Source organism: Thunnus thynnus, chromosome 11 (genome assembly GCF_963924715.1).
Source record: "Thunnus thynnus chromosome 11, fThuThy2.1, whole genome shotgun sequence".
NCBI classification, from domain to species: Eukaryota; Metazoa; Chordata; class Actinopteri; order Scombriformes; family Scombridae; genus Thunnus; species Thunnus thynnus.
The window spans coordinates 5,976,662-5,985,556 of record NC_089527.1 but is presented as its reverse complement, the minus strand read 5'-3'; the positions used below and the strand labels follow the sequence as shown (position 1 = coordinate 5,985,556).

Genomic DNA, 8,895 nt, shown 5'->3' with positions numbered 1-8,895 from the left:
ACCGTGACATCCAATCATAATCAACCGTTGTGTAATTCACAAGAAATCAAAGTGATCTGACATCCAATAAAATTTTATTATGAATGTTTGTTTGTTTGCCTAACTGCACATCCTGAGTGACGTCTTTGCTAGCATAATGTACCAAGGCTTCCAAGTTTTGACAGGTGTGAGATGTTTTCCCAGTGTGTGTGTGTGTGTGTGTGTGTGTGTGTGTGGGGGGGGGGGGGGGTTGTATTTCTATCTGCATTTGTTGGAATAAAAGTGGAAATAGGCGAAACAATCATATTTTCTTTTTATTACACGTCTAATTTTAGGATATTCAAGTGTTCAAGTGTTCTTCAATAAACTATTTTGCAAAGGAGAGTTCCCACACCAGGTCTCAAACGGTCTCCCAGACCCCAGACGGCTGCACTGACCACTCAACCAAAGCTCAGCTCCATATTCGTAAAATCCCAGCATTTGAGGAATAATTGACAATATAATAGATTTGTGTATATTTCTTGCTTTCCCTCTGACGGTCTGAATAACTCACTGTTGCACGGTGTTGCGCTGTGCTGCTCTGTCTTGTCTGTCTGTGTGCTGTTAACGTCCACTTTTCGCACCACAATGTGCACGAAACTAGCCAACTTATTGTTAAATGCATTAAGGAGACTGTCAATTAAAGAGGGAGCAGATGTAATCTGGTTTCTGGCTTCATGCGCTAAGAAGTTTGAGGTCACTTCACGAGTAAAACAGCGTTTTTTGGGTTTTTTAAACTTGCTCTATAGAAGTTGGAAATGTACAATAAAAGACATTAAAAAAAGCACAGTGGTGGTCTGAGAGAGCTGAGTCAGCAACAGTAGAAACATTTATGTTCAGCTTATTTAAAATGACCAGGTCCGAAGTTCGACCTAGGTTATGAGTCGGCTCTTTAACTGGCTATTTAAAATCCATACACTCTAATACATTTAAAAAGTCCTTCACTTTATCTGCCTTGTTATTAACATGTATATTAAAAATCACCAATTAAAATTCAACTGTCATATTTAGTGTGAATGCATGTGAAAAGTTCAAGAGAACTCAACCAAAAAAGTAGAGAAACTGAGTTTTGTAGAGTTCTGTAGCTTGTTACCGTCAATGGCGGCTGACAGTTCAAGGTTACTGCGTTATACACAAAAAAAAGAAAACGCTCCAAGGTCAACATCTCTACACTTTCAGTGAGTATTGCAGCTGTTTCCTCCACCTTTCCTATCTTCTCTACAGGAATAGGAGAGCACATAGTTTGCAGGACAGGCTTCTGTAAGTGTTGCTGGTGCATCCACACCCACTCCACTGTTTTTATGTATACAAGACTGTTCAAAATAGTGCCTTCAGGTCTGTTTTTCAGATGAAGCAGGTGTGAATTTCTCCTAGTGGAAATTACATTTATACTAGAGCATACAAATGTATCGAGACAACGCTGTGTGTGTCAGTTAAAGCTGCTGAGAGACAAAATCCATATCTGTAGGGGCTGTCGGAGCTTGAAGAAGCTGTTGGCAGAGGGGAAGTGACCACATCTGTGTCCAGAAAGTGGCACAGGTGTTTCCAATGATCAGTCATTCGCTTGGAGAAGCTGAGACACTGTGGTGAATGTTTGCACTTAATATCCTTGAACCCAGGTGGCTCTGGTGTAGTCCATCTTTTTTAAAATACAAGGAACGTTCCCAAAAGAGATTAAAATTGCGGATTTAAAAGAGTCTGTGTGTGAATTTTTATTCTTTGTATTTTCTAAGCATTTTGAGGCTTTGAGACAGTTGTTGCCATCTTTGATGAGCACAGTTACATGGGTTACAGATATTGTTTTCGTCTATCTGGAGGTTATCGCTCTTCTCTGTGGTGATACAATAGACTGACTCTCTCCAGTAAATTCAGATGTCATTCCTGAAGTCTAACTACTTGAACATAGTCGGTGTCTTTCTTGCTCACATGGCGTTATTGCATCACTTGTGCTCTCCGCTCCAGAGCAGCATGATCATGATTCAGAGACTGTATTCACTCACTTGTTCACTAAAATATTATTCATTGTCTGGGTTTAAGAGGAGCAGCTAACTTCTGAAGTCTCTGATTTTAAATATCTCCAAATCCACATTTAAACTTTAAGAAACATGTTTAAAAAAAGTAGTTAAAGTACAACTTAGTGAATTTTACATGTTAGAAACTGTCTCTCTTTGGATGCAGCCAAGATATTTATGCATGCTATGATCTTTTCTCATATGTCTTATTGCATCATATGTTGGGGGCAGGCTGGAGAAACATAAGTCATAAGACCTCTTGAGTCTTTATACAAACAAACTCTAAAAGCTCTGAGTTTACTGAGCTTTGAGAATTTTAGATTATTTTCAAATTTGTTCCTGGTTTATACATTTTTAAATAGTTTGGCCCCTCCTTCATGACGTGACCTTGTGTACACTTGCTCAGTAAACTCTATTAGATCCTCCAGAATATCCTTTATACAAGATTGTACTGTAGCATTTCCCCTCACTGCATTTGGGCAGCTTGACTTTCTCTGCAAGAGCCACAGATCAATGTAACACCCCGCATGACGATGTGAGGAGCTGCAGCTCTATCAGCGCCTGTCTGTTAAAAGCTGCTCACTGATTTTGATATGTTATCTTATGATCTTCATGACTTGCTTTAATTTGACAAGCAAATATTTGTGATGTGCTATTGTGAGTAGTTTTGTATAGTGTGTCCTGCATGTTCTTTTTTGTATAACTTTTTTATGTTGTTTTTACTGTGCACTGTTTGTTATTGACCTGCCAAAGAACTACAGATGTGAATTAGCTTGAAGCTATAATCTGGTACGGTGCAACAAACGGTGACATTTATGTTTGAGCTGTGCACTGTCCCTTTTAAATTAAATAAAATAAATAAATGAGTGAATAAAACACCAAATGACACTTACACCTGAGCTCATTCCCACCATCACCTATACAAGATAGTCAACTGACAGTAACATCCGGTGTTTGCAAGTTAACGCATCAGTAATATAACATATAATACTAAAACACTCACAGGGGCATTTTTATACAATATGATACTTTTTTAAGTATATTGGGCTATAGACTAATACTTTACTGAGCCTATGTGACATTTTCACTGCAGTTTTTTTTATATCACAGTATTGCTTCTCTTACCTGAACAAAGGATCTCATCAACACTCTCCCCCGCTGAGCAGCAGCCACCTGTGTAATGATTTGTCTGTCTCATTGTCTCCTCCTGGAGATACATCCCTCTAAGTCTAACTGTGTCCTGGTGTGTTCCCTCTGTATTTGTATTTGTATGTGCCCACTCACTACTATCTGTTGCCCTGCCCAGAGGTGCATATATACGCACCGCTACACCTCTGCTTTTTGTAAATGTTGGCGTGCTGATATGCATGATTTTATTACTCCAGCTGTGTTGTTGCCACTTGTGTAACATTCAGTGAGATTGTAGATTAAGTTCATCTATAATCTGTTTCTTTTTTTCTTCCAAAATTCGGTAATGTTAGCTAACATCGCTTTCAGAGACACAATGATACTGAACTGCAGGTTTCTGTTTATTAGCACAACAAGTCAAGCAGCTAAATCTGAAGAAAAGACGTTCCTGGACATTGAAGGATACTATTATTATTTAACAATAAATCAAACCATCTTTGACATAATTGCCTAGTTTTTATTAGGTGATGCCTTGTTTTTGTTGTGGAAAAAGGTCATAAAAAGACATTTTTTGTATCACAGGATGAAACAAAACAAAACAAAACAAAAATCTTGCAACACATTTCCTACTGCAGAGTTTCTGAAAACCTCCCATGGGTTTTCTTTCTCTGTATTGGATTCCTCTGTCTCTTTCTGTATTTCACACACATGCACACACACTTGGGTCACACACAACCAGCTGGGAGGCAAATAAAAGCAGCACAGGTTACACACAGGACCTGTGGAAAGACCACATGTCAAAGCACAACACCTCTGGCCAAAGTAGATCAAACAGAGATCACATTTAAAAACAAGCTGCAGAACCTCAGCTCGCTAAATCCTGCACATCAGTATCTCGTTTAGCCTATGTCATATCTCGTTTATGTTAATCGATTTCCCCTTACCTTATATTATTCTGTCATGCATTTCAATTATCATTCCCCCTTGTACGGTCACTTTGGAGGATTTCCAGCAGAAATGAGCCAGAAGGAGGTGAACGGACTGTAGATTGGCGTGCATCGAGGCCAAGAGTGGAAAGTTATCTTGTGTGTGTGTGTGTGTGTGTGAGAAAGAAAGAGGGAGAATTAGTACACAGCTTTATGAGAATGAAGTGCTTCTTTCTTCTTTTTTTCTTGTTCCAGTTCTTCTTTTACAGAATAAATGTTTGTCTCAGAGCAACTGGAAAGCTCATGATTTATTCACTATGTCCTGTGGCCCATCTGACTCCCTTGGCACCAACTGGGCTCAAACACAAATACACAAATACAAACACACACACACACTAAAATGGATTATATCTTTTAAATCTCTCCCTCTCTCTCTCTCTCTCTCTCTATATATATATATACTTACCCATATAATCCCAGCTGCAGACACACCCATCGTACATCTGCTTTCTTTTTAAGTACATCGCTGTCATCCTCGTTCATTGTCACATCACTTCCTCGGCTCCGTCTCTTCGTATTCCACAGGAAGGAGCGATAAGTGTAAAATCAATGCTAACCAGTGCAAGACAGACAAACAGTAATTCTCAGTCGCATTTGGACCTGATTTATTGGGGCTCTACCAGGATGCTGTAATATCCAAAGGGATTTATTACAAAAAGCAGAGTGTAGCCTGCTGAGCAGTATGAGGTACTATTATGTGCATGATACAAAAACACAAGAATAGAGAAGACTGATAACTCCAGGTAGAAGAATCCAAGCAGATAACACTGGGCCTTATAATGAGCGAGTTAGTGAATCATTTCAGTGGCTCTCGGTTGAAATGTTGCTATTAATTTCAGCATTCGATTAGTTGATCAACTGAAAAATTAATTGGCAACTATTTTGATAATCAGTTAATCATTTTGAGTCTTTTTGTTAAGGAAACAGTGATCAACAACTACTAATCAATTAATTGAGAAAATAATCAATAGATTAAATGAAGTTTAGCGTAAATTCAGGCAGGATCTTAATCATTCATTCATTCATAATTTCACTCTTCTCTCTCAGCTCCTCCCTCTTTCACATCAGCTGTTAGTTGCGTCACTTCTAGTTGACAAATCAGATTCCTCCATGATCCCTAAACAGCCAATCACGGCCTAGCTGTCAGACTTTGAAACCGTGTCCCTCTCTGCCGCTGTCAGCTGTCATTTCAGGCAATAATCGCGTCCACCCCCACCCCATCCACCTCCTCAGCTGCAACACCGGAGCTCGATCCACGCCTCACACATACACGCCACGCCAGATCATCATTCGTCTGCCCAACCTCACGTTCCGGCGAGGCCCCAAGTCTCCAGGAGCCGATACCACACCACCTTGATTCACACCTCTCAATCACTGCCACCAGTGTCTAGACTCCATCGGGGGGGGGGTTATCCTATTCCTGCATTCATCGCCCCCTCCATATTCGGTCGCATCACGATGGAGTCTAATCGCCAAAGACGTTTACATTCATTATCATTCTGTCCAATAAACACCATTCACTACGTAAAACTGAGTCTCTCCCGATTGAATTAAAATAATCCTTAGTTGCAGCACTAAGAATGACACAAGTGCTGAGCAAATTTACTTTTTGTTTTTTTGAGAAGGAGAGAAAGAAAGAGAGAAAAACATTGGAAACAATACTTGGAACATAATTTGGAAACATTATAACAATATGTTTGTTTGGTCCAACCAATCAGACGCACAGCTGGATTAACCTCCAGCTGTAGCCCGGGGCCGCTTTGACTCCCACCATACATGGTACTACTCTAGAGCTAAACTAAAATCAGATGACTAATTGATTAGTCAATTGACAGAAAATTAATTGGCAAACATTTTGATAATTGATTAATAATTTAAGTTTTTTTTTTAACACAAAAATACCAAAAAAATCTCAGGTTGCAGCTTCTCAAATGTGAATATTTTAGTTTTTCCAGTTTATATCATGATAGTAAACTCAAACATCTTTGAGTTTTTGACTGTTAGTCAGACAAAAACAAGCTGAATATGTGAATCTGAATGTGTTAACTTGGACTTCAGGGAAATATTGATCATCATTTTCACTATGTTCTGACATTTTATACACTGAACAATCCAATCATCAGACCCATTGATGATGAAAATAACAGTTGTTTGCAGCCTTACAGCGCTCCTATGATGAGATAATACTACCCTGCCCACAGTTTTCTGTGTGCAGTTTGATAAAACACAACAAATGAGGTCAATATAAACTAAAACTATTAAAGTCTTCAAACTCTCTTTAGGAGCAGGACCAGTAGATGGAGGATGGAGGACGTGTCAGAGTTCATACTGGACTTCAGTGCAGCAAATTTCTAACTCATTTGAGACCAATTAAATTATGTAGACCCAAATGATATGAAGGAAACCTGGGCTTATTGGGGCTCCTGGGCAGCTTCCTGCTCTTCCCAGTTGATAATCCAGCCTGGTTTAGAGGTACTATATACTTAATTTAATGTTTTTGCTTTCTTGTTTTGATGAGGCTTCACACATCCTGACTCTTTGGATGCTGTGTTACATCCAAAATATTTCAGGATGTGTGAATAAACTTAATCTCACATAATACAACAATGACATATATGATCTAGACACAAAACATGATCACAGTGGTTTCAGATTCACATGCTGTGTATTTGTACTGCGTGGCTTTATACAGTATTATAGTAGGGCTCAGGCATGACTCGGTTGGTAGCCATAAATAAATAAAGGATGAAAAAGAGGGGAAATTATCAATCCAACCTCCTGCCTCCTCCTTAAACTTTTCTCTCAGGAGCGAAAGCATTGATTGAAACGCATGACGTCACTCTCACTTTCTCTCTTTTTCCGCCTTTCCTCTGACATCTGCTGATGAATACGAGTAAAAATAGAAAACGGTGTGTGAAAACAATAGGTGGTGAGAGAGAAAAAAGGGGGTAGAAGTGTGTTTTATTTACAATAAGAGTCTTTGGCCATTGTGGCCACTTGTTTGATCCTTTGTGCTGTATGTGTATCCTTATTGTGTGCGATTGGATAATAGGAAATACATCTCTGTTGACATGTTGTAGGCTGTACGTCAGGCAGTGGGATCTGTGGCCACCCTGAAGCAAACATCTTTATTTTAATCCCACTGAATCAAGCGTGAAGGACTTCTACTTGTTCTCCATCTTATTCTTTAGTCTTCCCTCTTTGCTATAGTCCCTCACCCCTCCCTCCTCTCTCTCTCCTTATATCTCTCTCCATTTTCATCTTACTTTCTCTCTCTCACACAGTCTCCTTCTTTCAATACATTCTTTCTCTTTTCTTCTCCTTCTCCTTCACACAGATTACTGTGCAGCAGCTTAGGGGTCTGGAGAACAGCCTACTCCAGCCATCTTAGGTGACTCAGTTGCCATGGTAATCAAACCCAAATAACCAACAATGGCATGTTAATTATGGTTATTACTGTATGAAGACTGTTCCAAGAAAATGAGCGATGTTACTTTTCTTTGTAAGGATTAAAGAAAGAAAATGTCAGAGGTGAGGCAGTTTGGACAGCGTAATTCATAACAGAACGTCAATTGCAGAAGTGTTGGGTCCTGCAAACAGCAGAGTCCCTCTTGACTGTTTTGGTGCAAAATCGAGGCTCCACACATACGGTTATTGCCCTCGGTTCTGAGGGGGTGACAGGAAAACCTGGAGATTGCTTTGCTGAAAAACTGGCCACCATTAAACCGCTTTCTAACTGCTCTGGAAATGACGTTTAATGTACTTTTGGCTAAAGATCCACTGGAACGAGTAAAATACCTAACTGGACAATAATGTGTACGGATATGAAAGTTTAATCAACAACACCTGGTTTGTAACAACATTAAAAGTAATATAGGTTGGATATTTGACTCATCAGATGATATGTGAGTGTTGCCATAGTGATGGACCCACAGTGAATTGTAGACTCTGTAGTTGCATTCAGGCTCTATGGAGCTTTTTCGCCTCTTTTTAACTCATTATTTTGATTTTCTGACCTGCAAATGTGGTTTTCCTGCTCACAAATATTATATTTCCATTAACAGCAAAAAGCTCAAACAAACCCACCATGCACCAACATCAAATGGCAGGCACAGGATGTTAGCAGCTAGCTGGTGAACTCAGTGGAGCATTTAGCAGCTAAAGAGACAGATATCTTTCTCAGAAGTTGGTTGAGATCAAAACAGAGCTAAAAGGAGATGAATATTGGACTTAAATTAATCATGTTAACTTGAACACACTTAATGAATGCTGCTCCATGTGAGTTGGATGTGTAAACAGTCAACTGTTTGCTAACATGTTAGCTGTACCTACTTTAAAAGGTGATTATATGTCAGATGTTGTGTCTTAAGCTAGTTCCAATGCCCCCAAATAGCTAAAATCAATTAAGCAGATTTAAAGAGTTGATAATATGAAAGAATATTAACTTTGTCCACAACCACATGTATAAACTTGTGGTTGTTTCAGGTCTTCAGCTCTGGAAGTAAATATAATCTGTGATTTTGACTAACACAAGCTTTTAGTGAACATTTTTACATCTGCTAAAGTTCACAAACATCTCAGTGATGCAATACTTTCTCATAATTCTTTCCACATTTGTCTACTTTGTCCATCTTGTAAACTGCAGTGGAACCTTTGTCATATTTGTTATTGATTATGGTTGTTAGCAGATGATAAACAGCACAGTTACAAAATCTCTATTCATTCAGGAGCATGATATTTTTTTTTGTATC

At 39.0% G+C, this 8,895-nt stretch overlaps 1 long non-coding RNA gene across 1 annotated transcript; it reads right to left on the bottom strand.

Annotated features, from left to right (window-relative positions):
* Nucleotides 1-3,677: 3,677 nt before the first annotated feature.
* On the bottom strand, nucleotides 3,678-5,038 carry LOC137192081 (uncharacterized). Its single transcript, XR_010930505.1, has 3 exons — nucleotides 4,551-5,038; nucleotides 4,103-4,240; nucleotides 3,678-3,937 (listed from the first exon to the last, which is right to left on the bottom strand). It is a non-coding gene; the product is annotated as an uncharacterized lncRNA (long non-coding RNA).
* Between the last annotated feature and the right edge of the window lie 3,857 nt (nucleotides 5,039-8,895).